The sequence below is a fragment of the Ranitomeya variabilis genome, chromosome 4, assembly GCF_051348905.1.
Source record: "Ranitomeya variabilis isolate aRanVar5 chromosome 4, aRanVar5.hap1, whole genome shotgun sequence".
Classification (NCBI taxonomy): Eukaryota; Metazoa; Chordata; class Amphibia; order Anura; family Dendrobatidae; genus Ranitomeya; species Ranitomeya variabilis.
The window spans coordinates 260,572,961-260,595,431 of record NC_135235.1 but is presented as its reverse complement, the minus strand read 5'-3'; the positions used below and the strand labels follow the sequence as shown (position 1 = coordinate 260,595,431).

The window sequence follows — 22,471 nt, the reverse complement described above, 5'->3', positions numbered from 1 at the left end:
TCAGCACTGGGGACGTCGGGTTTGGATTTGTTTTTGCAATCTGGAAATAAAAATGACCCAATTCACTGACAGCAATCGGCATCGAGATCCATGAAGGATGAGAGAAGTTTTCTTCTTACAATATTTACTTCTGGGGTTTTGCTGGGATCAGAGTATTGATGGGATTATGATATCAATATTCTGATCCATAAAAGTGGAGTTTCACCTTAATTAAAGGGGCGTGTTGTTTCATTGCTTAGTTCGGTATTGGAGTGAGTGGAGCAGAGAGGTGCGAGGGACACGGTCGATGATTTTCATTCCGGGCACCTACCCAGGGATCGTAACCTGCAGGTGATTAGGAATCCAATTAGTTGGGATGACGGCGGCTCAGATGAGATGTCCCTCGTAACCTTTCATCGCTTAATATTCCAAGCCGATCGGCGCCGTGTCCCCAGGAACGCTCAACAGGCAGCGTATGGCGCAGATTAAAATTCATGGCAAATGTCTTTCATAAATATTATTCACAGCTAATTTCATCTCCCGGATGGCTTTGGATACCGGCAGAATCCGAATGAGCCGGAGGATGGATACAAAGGGCTGGAGAGGACGCGGCTGCCCCCAATAACGCAGGGGGCAGCAGCAGTCTGACAGGAGGGCAGCAAAGTGACAGTGTGGGGGGCACGGGCAAAGGCGGCCCACTCACCCCTAAGAACAATTCTCCAGGAGATCCAAGTAATTAGGAGGAGAAGGGTCCGGAGCTGCGGAAAGGGAAAAGGGCAGAAAATAAGAGAGAGAATAATAACCGAGAACCATCTGTATCATGTCTATCCGTCTATCTATCTATTATCTATCATCTATTTATTTATCTATCTATCTACTATCTATATTTTCTATTATCTATCTATCTATTTATCTACTATCTATCTATTATCTATCATCTATTATCTATCTGCACTGCGTTCCAAATTATTATGCACAAAGAGTTTAGGAGTGATAAGGTTAGAATTTTTTTGTTTGTCATTTAAACTCATTGATGGTGATGTGTGTCAGGGCTCTTTATATCACTGAAAGCAATTGCAGATACCTGTGCACATTAGTTTGGCAGGTGTGTCCAAATAAAGGCAAGACTACTTAAGAAGGCTGTTCCACATTATTAAGCAGCCTACATTTTTTGCCAAAATGGGAAAGAAAAAGGATGTGTCGGCTGCTGAGAAGCCACAAATTGTGGAGTATTTAGGTCAAGGCATGACTACAATCAACATTGCCAAGACACTTCATTGTGATCATCGCACAATCAAGGAGTATGTAGCTGATTCCCAGCACACACGTGTGCGTGCTGATAAGGAAAAATTGAGGACTTTCCAACAGGCAATTGCGTAAGGTTAAAAGAGCAGGTGCAAAAATGCCTTGTCATAGCAGCAGACAAGTTTTTGAAGCTCCTGGTGCCTCCAACGTCCCCAGAACAACAAGATGCAGGGTCCTTCAGAGGTGCGTAAGCCATCCTGTCGACCACCTCTATCCACTGCACACAAGCAGAAACGGCTCCAGTGGGCCAAACGATACATGAAGACTGACTTCCAAACTATTTTGTTCATTGATGAGTGCCGTGCAACGCTCGATGGTCCAGATGGATGGAGTGGAGGATATCTGGTTGATGGACACTCCATGAAAACACAGCTAAGGCACCAACAAGGAGGAGGTGGAGTAATGTTTTGGGCTGGAATCATGGGGAGAGAGGTTGTCGGCCCCTTTATGATCCCTGAAGGGGTAAAGATGAACTCCATAATCTACGTGGAGTTTCTAAAACAACACTTCCTGCCGTGGTTCAAGAGGAAGAACCGTGCTTTCCGCAGCAAGATCATTTTCATGCATGATAATGCACCGTCTCATACTGCAAAAAACACATCTGCATCTCTGGCTGCTATGGGCATAAAAGAGGACAAACTTATGGTGTGGCCACCATCTTCCCCTGGCCTCAACCCCATTGAGAACCTCTGGAGCATCATCAAAAGGAGTGTCTATGATGGCGGGAGGCAGTTCACATCTAAGCAACAGCTCTGGGAGGGTATTCTGTCCACATGCAAAACAACTGAAGCATAAACCATCCAAAAACTGACAAATTCAATGGACGAGAGAGATCAGAAGCTTCTTTCGAACAAGGGGTCCTATGTGCAAATGTAACATCACCTAGAATAAAGTTTTCACTTGAAAACTGTTTGATTTCATTTTTTAATAAGCTGATAATGCTTATAACTTCACAATTGACCATTTTTTTGTTCAAAATAAAATAAAAAAGGTTGAAAACTCTGCTGTGCATAATAATTTGGAACATGCATTTTAAGTGTTTATTATTTTTTTTTTAAAGATACTGTTTTCATAGGTAGTTTGTTCCAAAACATTGCAATTATACTAGAATACTAGATGACTGGAAAATAACAATGACTGCAATTCAGATAGGTAATTTAGAGAAAATATGAGGAAATATTATTTGCATAATAATTTGGAACACAGTGTATTAACTATCTATTATCTATCTATCTGTGCTTCACATACATGTCTCCCTCTGGTTTCGATGAGTCACGAGTCAATTCCTAATCATAAGAAATTTCCATTTTGATGAAAACCCTCACAGACAAGTTTTGCCTCCTGACATTCGAGGTAAACAATTGCTTTAGTTCAAACGATCCAGAACTTTATTTTCTGAAAAATGTCCTTGTCTTCTCGATTGCACATTGATTATAGCAGTGATTTATATTAGTTTTATGCTGAAGCTTAATGGGATTTTTTTACTTGGGTTTTTATGATTCATTTTATGTCATACTTCAATTTAACAAAATCCGTCTTTACGTTTTTATAAAAAGCCCATGAAAAGGTTCACATCAAACACGTTGAAGTGGGTCGTAAAATTACCATGAACAATTGCGGAGTCAGACTACTAAGTGACAGTAGAAAATCATTACTGATCCTGAGTTACATCCTGTATTATACCCCAGAGCTGCACTCACTATTCTGCTGGTGCAGTCACTGTGTACATACATTACATTACTGATCCTGAGTTACATCCTGTATTATACCCCAGAGCTGCACTCACTATTCTGCTGGTGCAGTCACTGTGTACATACATTACATTACTAATCCTGAGTTACATCCTGTATTATACCCCAGAGCTGCACTCACTATTCTGCTGGTGCAGTCACTGTGTACATACAGTTGTGGCCAATAGTATTGACACCCCTGCAATTCTGTCAGATATTACTCAGTTTCTTCCTGAAAATGATTGCAAACAAATTATTTGTTATTATTATCTTCATTTAATTTGTCTTAAATGAAAAAACACAAAAAGAATTGTCCTAAAGCCAAATTGGATATAATTCCAATTAAATGGTGGCTTCCTTTGCCCGGACTGCGCACGCGCAATATGTTAGATGTTGATTTTCGGCTAACGCTTCACCCATATATCCAAGTATGGGATGCTACAGTCTCAACCTCGGTGAATATACATTGTTAGATCTACTCTCAATTTAAGATATTTAAACCTGAGGAGTATCTCGTAGGTTGTAGCGGGGCCATACCGCATTATGGTGATCTGTTTACGCTGCTCCTTTCACACATATTGCGTCCTGGTTGCTATGGTGATGTATTCGCTGAATTGCGCAGTACGCTGGAGCCTTCCTTCCGGTTTGGCAGGGAACCTAGCATCTGCGCACTAGATACTCTAACACGCTGGATTGCCGCACACCCTTTGGTCCTCGCCGCCATTATGCTGCACACCTGGTATGCATGAATTGAATCTGAGTTTAATATTTAAGTAGGCACCACACCACTGGAACATTTTGGACCTTGAGGAAGACGCTTTAAGCGTCGATACGCGTGGGTCGTACATTGGCACAGTCTACCTTGCCCCTTACTTTGGGGGTCTGCCTTATGATGTAAGGGTGAGATATTGGGTTCTTAGGTGCAGTGTGTTTAGATATCGGCATTTCTGCTCCAGAATCATTGATTGCATTGTGCCCTTCTGGTCACCGAGTTATACTTGCATCTTGTGGGAGGAACTACCACATGATTATGTATACTGCCTTACTACATTATATGGGTTTTTGATATTAACTCGACTCTGAGTATTGTCTTGTTTCTCTTTTATGGGGGCAACAGCATGCATATATTGGCTGGCATATATTGCCTTGTGATTGATTACATTCCAACACAGATTTATATATGTATAAGGTGGATTTAGACTATGCAATGTCTTTTTGAGTATTTCACTCATATTCTGTATGGACCCTAACCTCCCAATCTGTCTAGGGGAGTTTAAGTGTTTTTAAATTTACAGTCTTATGATGTGGTGTTGTTTAAATAAAGTTTGTTATCTTTTTGTACTAAAATAATTTGTGTGGTGATCCCATTCTTTGATGCATGTGCTTTTTTCTTGTTGTGCTGTCAGTTTACATTGATATGCATCAGGTGATCCCCCCATATGCTTATTATTTGAGGTGGATGGTGCCCGCTCAATCTATGTACTTTCACTATTCTGCTGGTGCAGTCACTGTGTACATACATTACATTACTGATCCTGAGTTACATCCTGTATTATACTCCAGAGCTGTGCTCACTATTCTGCTGGTACAGTCACTGTGTACATCAGAGCTGCACTCACTATTCTGCTGGTGCAGTCACTGTGTACATGCATTACATTACTGATCCGGAGTTACCACCTGTATTATACTCCAGAGCTGCACTCACTATTCTGCTGGTGCAGTCACTGTGTACATGCATTACATTACTGATCCTGAGTTACCTCCTGTATTATACTCCAGAGCTGCACTCACTATTCTGCTGGTGCAGTCACTGTGTACATGCATTACATTACTTTTTTTTTTTTTTAAATCATGTATTTTTTAATAAAGCATATGACACGCCATTAACACAGTCTGATACAATTTCCAGACAAATACCGTACATTACTGTAGATACATGACCTGATAAGATATTTTCATTTTACTAAACAACACCCTTACCACCTAACCAACCCCCCTCTTCCTCCCCCCAATCTCTTGCCCATTATCCAATACAACCATCACATGCATTACATTACTAATCCTGAGTTACATCCTGTATTATACTCCGGAGCTGCACTCACTATTCTGCTGATGCAGTCACTGTGTACATACAGTTGTGGCCAAAAGTATTGACACCCCTGCAATTCTGTCAGATATCACTCAGTTTCTTCCTGAAAATGATTGCAAACACAAATTCTGTGTTATTATTATCTTCATTTAATTTGTTTTAAATTAAAAAACACAAAAAGAATTGTCCTAAAGCCAAATTGGATATAATTCCACACCAAACATAAAAAAGGGGGTGGACTAAGTATTGGCACTGTTTGAAAAATCGTGTGATGCTTCTCTAATTTATGTTATTAACAGCACCTGTAACTTACCTGTGGCACCTAACAGGTGTTGGCAATAACTAAATCACACTTGCAGCCAGTTGACATGGATTAAAGTTGACTCATCCTCTGTCCTGTGTCCTTGTGTGTATGTAATAATTATAGGGGATAACTCAGAAGACTCTTTGCGTGGAACAAGACAACTACAGGACACAGTTTTATAAGTGGTAAAGTCTATATTATCACACGGTGATTCAAACAGGTGCAGAGAGAAACTCAAGTCCACAACACTTGGTGTAAATATTAAACGCAGCTTAGCAGTCTATAGGAAACTTCAGAGGAAAATGCAATCAAGCAGAAAGTCTATGAAGCACAATTATTCTTGAGGATACTTGACACAAATAAATCCTTGTCTTAGTCCAAACACCGATAGATAAGCTTATAAGGCAGTTCAAATCATATCTTAGCTTAACCAGGGAGGCCTGGTTATTAGTCTCAGGTTTTTGCAGAGCAGAAACAGCTTACATGTCCAGCAAATGCAGATGGAAGTAAACACGAGCAGCAGATGAAGGAGGATTACTGGAAACTGGTGTATGTGCAGCGCCCCAGAGTCCTGGTCATTGCAGTATTGTCGCTCTGCCGCTAAGGGGAGTGATGGTACGTCTGATGGCACTAAAGGAGTTCACCTGACCAGGTATCACAGTCACACACTACACTTCACACTCCGGCCACGAGGGGGAGCAAAAGGTTCTATGTATTAGGCCACTCCTCACACTCTGGTAAAACTGGGGGTTGGATAGGAAGTTAGAAGAGAAGCTGACTGGGTTTTAACCAGGTAACATCTAGCGAGAGAGAGGTTGCTTGGGAAGACTCAGGGAGGTCCCTGTCAGGGGTGGGATCCTGGCAGTGGCCTAGCACGAGACAGGTTGTTACGGAGCCGTGCCTGCACCTCATTACGGCGGCATCCTAAGAAAGGACACGAAGCGAAGTATATTGTTGGAGAAGTGAGAAACGAGATCACAGCACAAAGGAGATAGAACCAGGAGAAGTCGTGCCCCAAGATCGGCAACATCCTTCTGAGGCGCGTAGCCGGCGCCTGGAACGCCGAGGAAGTAATAGACTCTACGCATTACTTTGAACTACGGCAGGGCAGTTAACTCTAGGTTGGCTGTCTCACCTTTACACCTAATAAAGACAACGGAGGCAATTGTGGGAGAGGGGCGTCTCTAGGGTCCCTATAAAATAACTCCAGGCCTACCCCGTCATACGGGTGCTTCCTATCCATATCATCTGGGGGACGGAGAGAGAGAACAGAAACATACACGACAGTTGTGAGGACTATCCCGTGGTGCTCAGCAGGGAAGTACTACAACACATAGGCGCTAGTAGGAAGGCTACTGATTTCTACCTGCAAAGGGAACTCTGGATGTGCCTTCGGACCGGCCGGTCTCAGCCAGCCCTGTTAGCAGTGCTCTGGATTGTGGACGCCGAAGCCTTCAGTAAAAAGGTAAAGAGACTGCAACCCTGTGTCCTCGTCATTTACTGCGACCTACACCATCACCATCTACCCATCAAGGGAAGCCCTGGGGACATACTTCACCTGTGGGAAGTTACATCATCTAGCTACCATTCCATCACCCCAGCGGACCGCTAGCAGCGGTCAGTCACCCTGACCGAATACCACAGGTGGCGTCATGAACACTTGACAAACTTTCATCACCTTTAATTGGGGGCCCCTTAGCAGGGCCACGGACCGGGTAGGGCCACCGTGAAATCCCGAGAACCGAGACAGAGAGACCCGGTACCGAGTACCCCGCTGCCCTGCATCTGGGGACGCTCCAAACGCAGCAGGAACTCAGAGCAGAGTAGCAGGATCACCACACAGGTTCACAGGAGCAGGTATAGAGCCAGGGAGTAATCAGAGAACAGGAGCTGGATGCAAGGCAGACTCTAGCACAGACAGAAGGCTGGGGTGGAGTTTTATAGCAGGAAGACAGTGCACATGAGACCAAAGACGCCATCTTGGAAAAGGGCAGTAATGCACAAAAGGTAAAAAAAATGTTTAGAGTCCTGACATTACTCCCTCTTTCGAAGATGCCTCAGGACGATCCTGGACCTGGTTTCTTAGGGAATCTCTGATGAAAACGAGAAATCTTCTGTTGGGCATTGATGTTTTCCACAGGTTCCCAAGAGTCTTCCTCAGGGGGATATCCCTGCCATCTTATCAGATATTGGAGCCAATTCCTGCGAATCCTGGAATCAATAATTTCCTCCACCACAAATTGTTCTTGCCCATCAATCACCACAGGCCGCGGAGGTGGCACAACACATCCCTAAAAGGTATTAGGAGATACAGGCTTTAGTAAAGATACATGAAAAACTGGGTGTATCTTCATAGTCCTAGGCAGCTTCAGCCGGCAGGCCACAGAGCTCACAATACCGTTGATCTTGAAAGGGCCAATGAATTACTGTCCAAGTTTTTGTGAAGGAACGTTTAACTTCAGATTCTTAGTTGCTAACCACACGGAATCTCCTACCTTGAACATGGGTGCAGGTTTACGGAATCTATCAGCCGATCTCTTATAACGTTCTTGAGCTGTGGTCAGGGATTCCTTCAGAACCTCCAGATTTTGTCTCATCTCAGTCAGCCTTTCCTCCACTGCCGGAACTGGAGAATTAATTAGAGACCTAGGTAAAATACACGGATGATAACCCAGATTGGCAAAGAAAGGTGTAAATTTAATGGAGGCGCTCTGAGAATTATTACATGAAAATTCGGCTAACGGCAGCAACTCCAACCAATCATCCTGGAGATGGGTGACATAGCATCTTAGATATTGTTCCAGCGTCTGGTTGGTACGCTCAGTCTGACCATTTGTCTGGGGATGGTAAGCGAAAGAAGACAATATTGAGTGCAGAGCAAAACCCCTTCCAGAATCTTGAAGTGAACTGTACTCCACGGTCAGAGATGATCTCATCCAGAACCCCATGCAACCGAAAGACATTCTGTATAACCAAGTTCACTGTATCTTTAGCTGAGGGGAGGCCGGTGCATGGAACAAAATGAGCAGCTTTAGTCAGGTGATCAACTACCACCATGATTGTATTCATGCCCCCCGATGTAGGCAGCTCCACAATAAAGTCCATTGATATAGACCCCCCCAGGGCCGGACAGAACAGGTAATAGTTGTAGAAGACCCGTAGGTGCCACATGAGGAGTCTTGTAACGGGCACATACCTCGCAAGAGAGAACATAGTCCTTGGTATCCTTCAGGCAAGTTGGCCACCAGAAGAATCGGCTCAGGAACTCTTGTGTCTTCTGTACCCCCCTGTGACCAGCCAACTTGGAGTCATGTACCAACTTGAGGATCTGCAGACGGACGACCTCAGGGATGTAGATACGTCGATCTCTGAACCCATGCCACCCTTAAAGACAAGATTAATATCCATAGGTGGGTTGGCCAGAAATACATCACCGTCATAGGCCTCCCTGCACTCCTTCCACAAGTCCTGATCGTGGATAACTCCGATGAAATTGGCATCAGATAGAATGGTCTTGGACGGGGATCCAGGTACGGAATCCGCAGCATGGATTCGGGATAAAGCATCAGCCTTCCCATTATGAGAACCTGGACGGTACGAGATAACAAAGTTAAATTGATTTAAAAATAAGTTCCTACGAGCCTGATGAGGAGAAAGACATCTAGCGGATCTAAGGAACTCTAAATTGCAATGGTCAGTTAGCACTATGATCTGTTGTGCAGCTCCTTGCAGATGATGCCTCCATTCTTTGAAAGCCGCAATAGCCAGCAATTCCTTGTCTCCCACGTCGTAATTCTTCTCTGCTGAGGTTAGTCTACGGGAAAAGAAAGCACAAGGATGTAGCAGACCCTTCTCACCAGTTCTTTGGGAGAGAATAGCCCCCAAAGCATTATCAGAAGCGTCCACCTCCACAATGAAAGAAAGTGTTGGATCTGGGTGTATCAACAGCGGTGCTGATGTGAAACAGATCTTAAGCCAATCAAAAGCTTCTTGAGTCTGTGATGACCACTTAAAGGGCTTTTCCTTCTTTGTCAAAGAAGTAATCGGATGGACAATATCAGAAAAATTTCGAATGAAGCGTCTGTAGACATTTGCAAAACCAATAAAACGTTGGACCTCCTTAACGTTCTTGGGTACCGGCCAGTCAAGGATAGCCTGAATCTTACCAGATTCCATGTTCAGCCCCTGGAGAGAGATGATATAATCTAAGAACTGTATCTCAGAACGATGGAACTCGCATATCTCCGGCTTGATATACAGATGGTTCTCTTTCAGACATCTTAAAACAGTTTTGACATGTTCTTCATGTTCCTGTAGAGAGTCAGAAAAGATTAGAATATCGTCCAAATAGATCACCACAAACTGGTCCAACAAATCTCTGAAAATGTCATTAGCAAGGTGTTGAAACGTTGCAGGGGCATTACAAAGCCCGAAGGGCATCACGAGAAATTCAAAGTGTCCATACCGGCATCGGAATGCTGTCTTCCACTCATCCCCTGGACGAATACGCACCAAATTATAAGCCCCACGAAGATCCAGTTTAGAGAACACCTTAGCATGGCGGACTCTTTCCAGTAATTCGGGAATCAGAGGCAAAGGGTAACGGTTTAGTATGGTTACCTTATTAATTTCCCGATAGTCAACACAGGGTCTCAGGGTCCCATCCTTCTTTTTTAAAAAAAATATTGGTGCCCCTGCTGGTGAGGAAGAAGGACGTATGAAGCCTTTGGCCAGATTTTCATCAATATACTCCTTTAAGGCTTGAAGCTCAGGTGCCACCAAAGGGTATACGTTATCAAAAGGAATAGCTGCCCCAGGAAGCAGCTCAATGGGACAGTCTTAATGCCTGTGTGGAGGAAGCTGATCTGCATTCTTCTTGTCACAGATGTCAGAGAACTCTTTATATGCTGGAGGTAAAGAAAATACCTGTACATGTGGTTCCGTAGCCGTGGACTCAGGGACAGCTTCTGTTATCGCTGATTTGCTCCTTGTTGGAAAGATAATCTCCTTGGTCTCCCAGTTGATAATTGAGTTCTGAGAACGCATCCAAGGAATGCCTAAAATCACAGGAAAATTAGAAGAAATTAGCAAGAAAGAAAGTTGCTCCTTATGATTAGGTTCCAACAAAATTTCAAGGGGTACGGTCTCCTGATCCACAGGCCCAGAGATTAAAGGTGACCCATCCACTGTTTCCATGGTAATTGGAGAGGCTCTTTGCTGAATTTCAATACCATGCTCCTTGGCAAATGCGATATCCATGAAATTGCCACCTGCACCAGAGTCAGTCATAGCTGCACTGGAAATCCACTGTCCTGAACACAGGATCTTAATAGGGAGAGAACAGGGAGAGTTCTTCTCCAGCTCCTTGGGCAGTGAAGTCATAGAAAGTGAATGGAATCCAGCTTTTAAAGGCAGGCTACATTCAGAGATGTCAGATTCATCCTCACAGTTGTCATACTCCCCTACTGCTGCTAGCACCTTGTTAGGCCATCTAGGACACTTAGGACAATTGATCAAGAAGTGGTCAGACTGGCCGCAGTAGAAACATAGACTTTCACGAAGGCGATGCTCCCGGCGCTCATTGATCTCGCGCCTCTGAACGGAATCAATTTGCATGGGCACCTCCTCCACCTCCCAAGAGGTTTTACCTGCAGGTTCTTTGGAAGGAAGGGAAAAGTTGGAAATATGGTTATATGCAGCAAATTTCTCCTGCCTACGCTCAGTAAGGCAAATGTCTATGCGCACACAATGCTGTATAAATGTCTCTAGCTCTTGTGGTGACTCAGAGCGAGCTAGTTCATCTTTAATAATACTAGACAGACCCCTCTTAAAAATAGGCAATTGTGCATAACTGTCCCAATTGGTATCTACCGCTAATCTCCTGAATTCAGTGGCATACTCAATAACAGAACGTTTAGCCTGGCATAAAGACAACAAAGCAGATTCAGCGGTTGCACGGCGATTAGGGTCAAACATTAATGCCATAGAGGCCAAGAAATCATCCAAGTTATTTAACCGTAGGTCACGAGACTCGATCATTGGATTCGCCCAGGCGAGCGCTCGTGAGGTAAGTAGCATTATTACACACAATACTTTGGATCTATCAGTAGGAAAACGGTCAGCATGCACATCAAAATATAGCATACATTGATTCACAAAGCCACGAAATCTGTCGCGATCACCATTAAATCTGAACGGGGCAACTTAGGTGGGCTAGCTGGTGGCGGTTGTCCTGAGGGTCAAGTCACTTGTGCAGCTATTTGCGTGCTTATGTCCTGAAAAGCCCATCCATACTGGGACTCTATGCCAGCAAGTTTGTTTTACTGGGCTGCCATGCGGTTGCTTAAGTCCTGCAAAGTTTGTCCAAACACTTGTTGATTGTGTTCAATGCTTCCAAACTTCTTTTGCAGACCTTCCACATCTTTCTGCAGTGATCTAATTATGGAAAACATCTGCTCTAATCAGCTTTCTGCAGTCATTGTTCCAGCAGTCTCCTTTTTTTAATGGCTAAAGTATCCTGTAATAATTATAGGGGATAACTCAGAAGACTCTTTGCGTGGAACAAGACAACTACAGGACACAGTTTTATAAGTGGTAAAGTCTATATTATCACACGGTGATTCAAACAGGTGCAGAGAGAAACTCAAGTCCACAACACTTGGTGTAAATATTAAACGCAGCTTAGCAGTCTATAGGAAACTTCAGAGGAAAATGCAATCAAGCAGAAAGTCTATGAAGCACAGTTATTCTTGACGATACTTGACACGAATAAATCCTTGTCTTAGTCCAAACACAGATAGATAAGCTTATAAGGCAGTTCAAATCATATCTTAGCTCAACCAGGGAGGCCTGGTTATTAGTCTCAGGTTTTTGCAGAGCAGAAACAGCTGACATGTCCAGCAAATGCAGATGGAAGTAAACACGAGCAGCAGATGAAGGAGGATTACTGGAAACTGGTGTATGCAGCAGGAACTCAGCATAGTAGCAGGATCACCACACAGGTTCACAGGAGCAGGTATATAGCCAGGGAGTAATCAGAGATCAGGAGCTGGATGCAAGGCAGAATACTCTAGCACAGACTGAAGGCTGGGGTGGAGTTTTATAGCAGGAAGACACAGTGCGCATGAGACCAAAGACGCCATCTTGGAAGAGGGCAGTAATGCACAAAAGGTAAAAAATGTTCAGAGTCCTGACAGTGTACCATATTGAGCATGGAGAAAAGAAAGAAGACCAAAGAACTGTCTGAGGACTTGAGAAACCAAAAACCAAATTGTGAGGAAGCATGAGCAATACAAGTCCATCTCCAAAGACCTGAATGTTCCTGTGTCTACCGTGCGCAGTGTCATCAAGAAGTTTAAAGCCCATGGCACTGTGGCTAACCTCCCTAGATGTGGACGGAAAAGAAAATTTGACAAGAGATTTCAACGCAAGATTGTGCGGTTGTTGGATAAAGAACCTCAACTAACATCCAAACAAGTTCAAGCTGCCCTGCAGTCCGAGGGTACAACAGTGTCAACCCCTACTATCCGTCGGCGTCTGAATGAAAAGGGACTGTATGGTAGGAGACCCAGGAAGACCCCACTTCTTACCCCGAGACATAAAAAAGCCAGGCTGGAGTTTGCCAAAACTTACCTGAAAAAGTCTAAAACGTTTTGGAAGAATGTTCTCTGGTCAGATGAGACAAAAGTAGAGCTTTTTGGCAAAGGCATCAATATAGGGTTTACAGGAGAAAAAAAGAGGCATTCAAAGAAAAGAACACAGTCCCTACAGTCAAACATGGCGGAGGTTCCCTGATGTTTTGGGGTTGCTTTGCTGCCTCTGGCACTGGACTGCTTGACCGTGTGCATGGCATTATGAAGTCTGAAGACTACCAACAAATTTTGCAGCATAATGTAGGGCCCAGTGTGAGAAAGCTGGGTCTCCCTCAGAGGTCATGGGTCTTCCAGCAGGACAATGACCCAAAACACACTTCAAAAAGCACTACAAAATGGTTTGAGAGAAAGCACTGGAGACTTCTAAGGTGGCCAGCAATGAGTCCAGACCTGAATCCCATAGAACACCTGTGGAGAGATCTAAAAATGGCAGTTTGGAGAAGGCACCCTTCAAATATCAGGGACCTGGAGCAGTTTGCCAAAGAAGAATGGTCTAAAATTCCAGCAGAGCATTGTAAGAAACTCATTGATGGTTACCGGAAGCGGTTGGTCTCAGTTATTTTTGCTAAAGGTTGTGCAACCAAGTATTAGGCTGAGGGTGCCAATACTTTTGTCTGGCCCATTTTGGGGGTTTTGTGTGAAATGATCAATGTTTTGCTTTTTGCTTCATTCTCTTTTGTGTTTTTTCATTTAAGACAAATTAAATGAAGATAATAATACCAAAGAATTTGTGATTGCAATCATTTTCAGGAAAAAACTGAGTATCATCTGACAGAATTGCAGGGGTGTCAATACTTTTGGCCACAACTGTACATTACTGATTCAGGGTTACGTCCTGTATTATACTCCAGAGCTGCACTCACTATTCTGCTGGTGCAGTCACTGTGTACATACATTACATTACTGATCCTGAGTACATCCTGTATTATACTCCGGAGCTGCACTCACTATTCTGCTGACTTAGAGACTATTCCTGGTCATAGATTATGTCGGCATTACTCTAAAATGAATGGAGCTGAGCTGTAATACCAGACACAACCTGTAGACAGAGGTGATGCTGTTTTGCTAGTCGCATTATTAGTCCCTGGGGCCTCAGTTGTCTTCATTCTGGGCCCGGTCCCTGCAGATAGTTTTGGAGCTGATCCTTCTTCCCGCAGGATCCTGGAGTTTGTACCGATGAGATTATTATTATTATTATTGATGGTGTTTTGCAGTTCAGCTCAGCCATAAAGCTGCAGCGCAGGAGAACACCTGTCCTGTGACAGCTGTTCTCTCCCCGTCACACTCGCTCCACCGGCCCATTTATCAGTTCTCCACAGATGAACGGTGCGGAGACAAGACCTGCGCGTGTTCGGCAGCCGAACGCGGAGCTTCACATTTCATCCAGACGTCACGCAGTAATTCCTCTCTCTTTTTCTAAGCACTTGGAGACTAATTTACATTCTTACCATTGTCTGTAATTAACCATGAGAACATTCATACAGTTTATGAAGCGTCGGATCAAGCAGGGCTCGCATGGAAGTTTCGGAAAAATATGAGCTGCAGTGGTCTGGGACATCTAGAAGAGAGGAACATGGCAATATTGAATTTCCGTAGTGTGTCCCTTTAAATTTAAAAGCGTGGTCCAGGATTATAAAAACATGTCCGCTTTGTTCCAGAATCATCCGTCCATGGGTTGTGTCTGCTATGTATGTGGATAAACTGCAGTAGCCATGGACCCTGTGGACAGATATGGCACTGTTTCTGGGAGAAGTGACGCTTTGTTTACACTCTCTGGTGATTTTGGCAGTGAACGGTTTAATGTAAATTCATATTGCACCTAGGTATCCCATCCTACAGGAATGGCTTAGATCAGGAGTGGGGAACCTCAGGTCCACGGGCTGTTTATGGCCCTTAATGACCTTTTTTATTTTTACCACCCTTGAACAATGCTTTAAATATCCAAATGGCCATTGGCAGATAAAGAGTTCCCCACCCCCGGCTTAGATAATGGTAGCCATGGGAAATTGCCCAGTTTTCTCCCCTTTAGACCACTTAAAGCACCACTCCAGCATTTGCATTTATTTCACCTCTTTAAACGTAAGCCCCCTTCCCCCAGTCATATACTCACTTTTTTTGCACCATTCCGGTCCTGTGGCGTCATCTTGTGTGCGCAGCTCAAAATCTAAGTCACGCGCTTTAAGTGCAAATCTATGAGAAGGCAGCATTTGTCCAGCTTTCACATAAACAGATAAGGCTACGTTCACATTTGCGGTCAGCGCCGCAGCGTCGGGCGCCGCAGCGGCGCCGCATGCGTCATGCGCCCCTATATTTAACATGGGGGCGCATGGACATGCGTTGTGCTGCGTTTAGCGCCGCATGGCCGCAAGCGTTGGACGCAAGAAACGCATCAAGTTGCATTTTTTTTGCGTCCAACTTGCGGCCAAAAACGACGCATGCGGCGCAAAACGCAGTGTTTTAGCGTGCGTTTTGCAGCGTTTTTGTTTGCGTTGTGCGCTGCGGCGCCGACGCTGCGGCGCACAACGCAAATGTGAACGTAGCCTAACACAATAATCTAGGAGAATTTCTTAATGGGGTATTTCCATCCTAAAGGTTCTGGTGGGTCAGAGGTCACAGGATACATAAATTGGGGATAGGTGTGATAGAATAGCCCATCGAATACAGGAGGAAATGCCATGTGAATATTCAGATCCACGGAGTTTGAACTCCACATTTTTTCCGTATCAGGATTCATGAGATGATTCCGTGTTATAGATTTCTCACTTGCGGTTTTCCCGGAGGATATGAGATGCCGTTCCTGGAATCACTGGATGGATGCCGTGCATACTAATGATGGGAGGATAATAGTGAAGAGCTCAGGATTCTTCCTGCCAGTGTACAGTAGTCTCCTGGGTGCGGGCGGCGGTGCCATGTGATATTCCAGGTCTGTTGTTCTCTTTTTCAGAGTGTTAAATATAACCAATATCCCGGCTCAGTTACTCCAAGACTAAATGTACACTGCTCAAAAAAAATAAAGGGAACACTTAAACAACAGAATATAACTCCAAGTAAATCAAACTTCTGTGAAATCAAACTGTCCACTTATGAAGCAACACTGATTGACAATCAATTTCACATGCTGTTGTGCAAATGGAATAGACAACAGATGGAAATTATTGGCAATTATCAAGACACCCTCAATAAAGGAGTGGTTCTGCAGGTGGGGACCACAGAACACATCTCAGTACCAATGCTTTCTGGATGATGCTTTGGTCACTTTTGAATGTTGGTTGTGCTTTCACACTCGTGGTAGCATGAGACGGACTCTACAAGCCACACAAGTGGCTCAGGTAGTGCAGCTCATCTAGGATGGCACATTAATGCGAGCTGTGGCAAGAAGGTTTGCTGTGTCTGTCAGCATAGTGTAAGGCGCTACCAGGAGACAGGCCAGTACACCAGAAGACGTGGAGGGGGCCGTAGGAGGGCAACAACCCAGCAGCAGGACCGCTACCTCAGCCTTTGTGCAAGGAGGAACAGGAGGAGCACTGCCAGAGCCCTGCAAAATGACCTCCAGCAGGCCACAAATGCACATGTTTCTGCACAAATGGTTAGAAACCAACTCCATGAGGATGGTCTGAGTGCCCGACGTCCACAGATGGGGGTTGTGCGCACAGCCCAACACCGTGCAGGACGCTTGACATTTTCCACAGAACACCAGGGTTGGCAAATTCGCCACTGGCGCCCTGTGCTCTTCACAGATGAAAGCAGGTTCATTGAGCACATGTGACAGACGTGACAGAGTCTGGAGATGCCGTGGAGAGCGATCTGATGCCTGCAACATCCTTCAGCATGACCGGTTTGACAGTGGATCAGTAATGGTGTGGGGTGGCAATTCTTCGGAGAGCCACACAGCCCTCCATGTGCTCGACAGAGGTAGTCTGACTGCCATTAGGTACCGAGATGAGATTCTCAGACCGCTTGTGAGACCATATGCTGGTGCGGTTGGCCCTGGGTTCCTCCTAATGCAGGACAATGCCAGACCTCATGTGGCTGGAGTGTGTCAGCAGTTCCTGCAAGATGAAGGCATTGAAGCTATGGACTGGCCCGCCCGTTCCCCAGACCTGAATCCGATTGAACACATCTGGGACATCATGTCTCGCACCATCCACCAACGTCACGTTGCACCAGTCTGTCCAAGAGTTGGCGGATGCTTTAGTCTTGATCTGGGAGGAGATCCCTCAGGAGACCATCCGCCGCCTCATCAGGGGCAAGCCCAGGCATTGTAGGGAGGTCATACAGGCACGTGGAGGACACACACACAACTGAGCATCATTTTCTGAAGTTGGATCAGCCTGTAATTTGATTTTCCACTTTGATTTTGAGTATCTTTCCAAATCCAGACATCTGTGGGATATTCATTTTGATTTACATTGATCATTTTTATTTTTTATTGTTCTCAACACATTCCACTATGTAATGAATAAAGATTTGCAACTGGAATATTTCATTGAGTGATATCTAGGGTGTGGTATTTTAGTGTTCGTTTTATTTTTTTGAGCAGTGTAGATGACTCCTCGAGTCTTGCCGAATGCCAAGAATAAGAGTGACCCAAATGAAGACTGTAGGCATCTACAGTTGTATCATTCTATGTCTGTAATCAAATGAAGATGCCACAATCCACTTTCTGTTACATTGGGCCCATGAGGGAAAAAAATATTGTACAGGGGCATAATGCTTCTATGCTACAGGGGGATCCTTTAAATGTAGGATCCATGGTGACCGATCTAAAAAAAAAAAAAAAAAAAACTCTATGAGAAGCTCACTGTAGAATGGGTCACTAGGGGCTTCTCATGTTTGGATTGTGAAGGAGTTATTGATGAGAGGGCCTCTGTAGATCTTTCACATGTCTGTTTTTTATGTCCATATGCAGTCCGTTTTTTAAGGACCACAAATACGGACACGGGCACACCCATCTGTGTGTCATCCATGTGACACGTACTGTCACCTGGGAAGAAGCGCTACAGTTCGCGAAGCCACAAAGTAGTTGACAGAGCAGTTCAATGCCTTCTCCCGGTTACAGCACCTTTAGCCCAGAGTCTCATACCTCCAGCTTGTCCCAATGCAGCGTTTGGCAAAGTTCAGTACATCTTTCGGTGCAACGTCTTTTCAGCCATCCAGTTTTGTCCATCCTACTTGGCCTTCACTCGCCGATGGATAGCTCTACAGAAATGCCTGAACCTCCAGTGCCTCCTACCTTTTGGTTGATACCAACACAACTTCCTATCCAGAAGAGATGTAGTTGTCAGACATTTCGCCCCACTAACGAGGGCTGCATTCTCTTCATAAGTTGGCTTGTTACACCTGCATAGTTTTATAGATGACACTAGAGAAACAGTTTTCTTCCTTCTGGCGGAGAGTAATCTGGGTTACCTTTTTTCTTATAGTTACAGAACACATTTCTTTATTTTCTGAATAAACCATTAAAAAAAGAGAATCCTTCTTATGAAAAACTCCAGTAAGAAACATTGCGTTTTGTGGCGCCGTCTCAAAGAGAACTGGTTCATACATTTTACAATCACAGACCCGTGGTGCCAAATAAATGATGCATGGTGTATCAAACAGCCTGGCATTGTGTGATATTCCGAGGGGTGGGACACGAGCTTTGGAAATCTTGCTTCTTTGTACATAAGTCACCGTGAGATTCCTGCGGGAGGTTCTCAACTCCTCCTCCATCTTCGAATTGTAAAAATACCATGAAGAGCGGAGAACAGAACGGTAGTTTCTATCAGAAAGATGAAGGACATGAAAGATTCAGCCTGATCCCTGTGTAGGGAACATGATAGAGAAACGCTGAACATTCTTACACTAAAACTGAGTGTGGATAATGTGGAATTTCAGTAAAACTGATAAAAAGGAACAAAAAGTAACTCAACTTTCAATACCATCAAGTAGTGCAGTCACCTCCAAATTGGTTCTCACACCTACCTTGGTGCTCATTGGTGCAATTTGTCCAAATTGGGGCTCACACGTACAACTACCAGGAGTGAGCACTGCCCAAAATAAATATGGTAACTGTGAGTGACGTATATGTAGTATGTACACTGACCAACAATCCCGCAGACTGGAATGCAAAAGGAGTAAGATTTTGCAAAACTACATCCAAAAAATTAGCATTTTGGAGACATTCAGGAGGGCAGGGTATAAAAGCAAGTTAGATCTAGTTTACTTGTCTGTTCTCACATTATCATATACAACATTATTATAAAATGGGCCAAATCTACTGTTGAGTTCATCTGGTGAGGTGGAACCTCCAAGCCCAAGGTACTGGTGGGCACACGGGCCACGAGCATCGGTGCAGCAGGCAGTTGATGACCCAGAAAATGGGTAGCAGAGATAGTAAAAGCCGCAGGCAGTAGAGGAACTGGAAGCTGAAGGCAGACAGGTAGCTGAGGTACTGGAAGCCGCAGGCAGACAGGTAGCTGAGGTACTGGAAGCCGCAGGCAGAAAGGTAGCTGAGGTGCTGAAAGCCTCAGGCAGAAAGATAGCTGAGGTACTGGAAGCCACAGGACAGGTAGCTGAGGTACTGGAAGCCGCAGGCAGACAGGTAGCTGAGGTACTGGAAACCTCAGGCAGAAAGGTAGCTGAGGTACTGGAAGCCGCAGGCAGACAGGTAGCTGAGGTACTGGAAGCCACAGGCAGACAGGTAGCTGAGGTACTGGAAACCTCAAGCAGTAAGGCAGCTGAGGTACTGGAAGCCGCAGGCAGACAGGTAGCTGAGGTACTGGAAACCTCAAGCAGTAAGGCAGCTGAGGTACTGAAAGCCTCAGGCAGAAAGGTAGCTGAGGTACTGGAAGCCGCAGGCAGACAGCTAGATTAGGTACTGGAAGCCACAGCCAGACAGGTAACTGAAGTACTGGAAGCCGCGGGCAGACAGGTAACTGAGGTACTGGAAGCCACAGGCAGACAGGTAACTAAGGTACTAGAAGTCACAAGCAAACAAGGAGCTGAGGTACTGGAAGCTGCAGGGAGACAGGTAGCTGAGGTACTGGAAGCCTATGTCAGAAAGGTAGGTACTGGGGTGAGGGAAGCAAATCCTGGATTCAAAATAAGTAAATAACATCTACATTTTTGCATTTTCTCCCTCACCACTGATGTCATGCAATCATACCAGGACGTAGACTTCTGATCAGGATGATTTTTAAAAACAAGCTTCCTAGTAAAGCTTTTATCGTAAGATATCCGCTCAGGTTTGGCACGCTGTCATACAACAGCATCCCACAAAGAGATTGTGCCATACAAACATAGGCAAAGCAAAAACCCTTCTGTAATCGGACACTAGGAGTTCCAGAATTTAAAGTTGGCCCCAACCCAACTGAATCATATTTAGCAAGACTTTGCAAATGGTATTTGCCATTGCTTTATGGCCTTGTTCAGCATTGGTTGTCTACCCTGCATAGTAATGCCTGCTCTGGCCTTATGCTAATTGGTTAATTGCTGATTGTGACCATTTGGTTCATGATGCTAGCAGTCCCTCCATTCATATATATCTAGTATGGCTGGGATAGGACGCGTGCGGGTTCGCGTGTGCAACAGTTTAAAGTGCTTGGCAGTTAGACAATGGCAGTTGGACAGGGCAGGAGACAGGTAAGGTGCATAAGTTTTATAATCAATCATGCTTCTTGGTCAGTCACACTACATTATGCATTAATCATATCAATCTGCTTCTTATTTGTTTTAACTTCTGCTTTCTCACAACTCGCCCGCCCTTTAACACATTCTGGCCACTCTCGCTATATCCACCCCTCCCCTCTCCCATGTATAACTCTGAGGCTCTACTGCCATTTCTTACCCACTCCAAACCAGCCACTACCGCCATGCACTCAAAACGTTCATACAAATCATCCCACCACCTGCTCTTTCTGTTTTTTCTCCTTCTACTAGTTGCAGGTGACATCTCCCCGAACCCTGGACCCCCCTCCACCAGCATACATTACTCTCCTCCAGCTGCATATAGAAACCCTGCTAATCTTATTAACATTCAGTGCATGCCTTCTCCTATGGCTTTCCACTGTGCTCTCTGGAATGCATGGTCTGTGTGTAACAAACTAACTTACATTCACGATCTTTTCTTCTCTAATTCCCTTAACCTTCTGGCTATTACAGAAACCTGGATCCAGGACTCAGACACCTCCGCCGCTGCTGCTCTCTCGTTTGGTGGGCTGAAATTTTCACATACCACCAGACCTGAGAACAGACAGGGTGGAGGTGTTGGTTTGCTCCTTTCATCACAATGTGCTTTCCAGGTCATCCCCCCGGTTCCCTCACTCACATTTCCTTCCTTTGAAGTCCACGCCGTCAGACTCTTTAAGCCCTTCTCCTTGCGAGTGGCGGTTATTTATCGCCCTCCAGGCTCCTCCCGCCAGTTTCTAGACCACTGTGCCACCTGGCTTACTCATTTTCTATCCGGTGACATCCTCCCCCCCTCATCATGGGAGACTTTAACATCCCCATCAATGATCCCCTCTCCCAATCTGCCGCTCATCTTCTTTCTCTAACTTCTTCATACGGCCTCTCACAGTTTACTAATTCTCCTACGCATGAGGACGGGAATACTCTGGACCTGGTCTTCTCCTGTCCCGGCTCGCTGCACGACTTTACGAACTCCCCTCTCCCGCTCTCGGACCACAACCTTCTTTCCTTCTCTGTCAAGAATTGTCTACTCACCCGGGACACCCCCACTTACCACACTTATTGGAATACACGTACCATTAATACCCAGCAGCTTGTGGACAATCTCCACACATCTCTAGCCCCCATCTCCTCCCTCTCCTGTCCAGACTTAGCATTGTCACACTTCAATAATACTCTGAAGAATGCCCTAGATGAAGCAGCACCTTCTACACGCAGAAAGACCCGACACAGACAACGGCAGCCCTGGCACACTATGCAAACACGCTTCCTGCAGCGTTGCTCAAGGTGTGCAGAGCGGCAGTGGAGAAAATCTCTCTTAGCAGAAGATTTCATCCACTATAAGTTCATGCTCAAAACCTATAACTCTGCCCTTTATCTGGCCAAACAATCCTACTTCACCACCCTCATCACCTCACTATCCAACAACCCAAAACGACTTTTTGAAACCTTAAACTCCCTCCTGAAACCTAAAGTACAGGCCCCCATCACCAACCTCAGCAGTGAGGATCTGGCCACTTATTTCTTAGAAAAAAATCAACCACATCCATCAGGATATCTCAGCACAATCTCCTCAGTGCCTGGATCCCCTTCCCTGCCGCACCTCAAGCTCACTAGACATCTTTGAGCCTGTTTCAGAAGAAGAAGTCTCCAAGCTCCTCGCTTCTGCTCGGCCTACAACCTGCAACAGTGACCCCATTCCTTCACATATCCTGCAGTCTCTCTCACCAGTGGTCACCACTCA

At 45.0% G+C, this 22,471-nt stretch overlaps 1 long non-coding RNA gene across 1 annotated transcript in view; it reads right to left on the bottom strand.

Annotated features, from left to right (window-relative positions):
• Window positions 1-200: 200 nt before the first annotated feature.
• LOC143768792 (uncharacterized) overlaps window positions 201-22,471 on the bottom strand; it is a 59,517-nt gene continuing 37,246 nt past the window's right edge. Inside the window, exon 3 of the long non-coding RNA XR_013214030.1 lies at window positions 201-737. This is a non-coding gene — a long non-coding RNA (uncharacterized LOC143768792). The remainder of the gene's footprint in view (window positions 738-22,471) is intronic.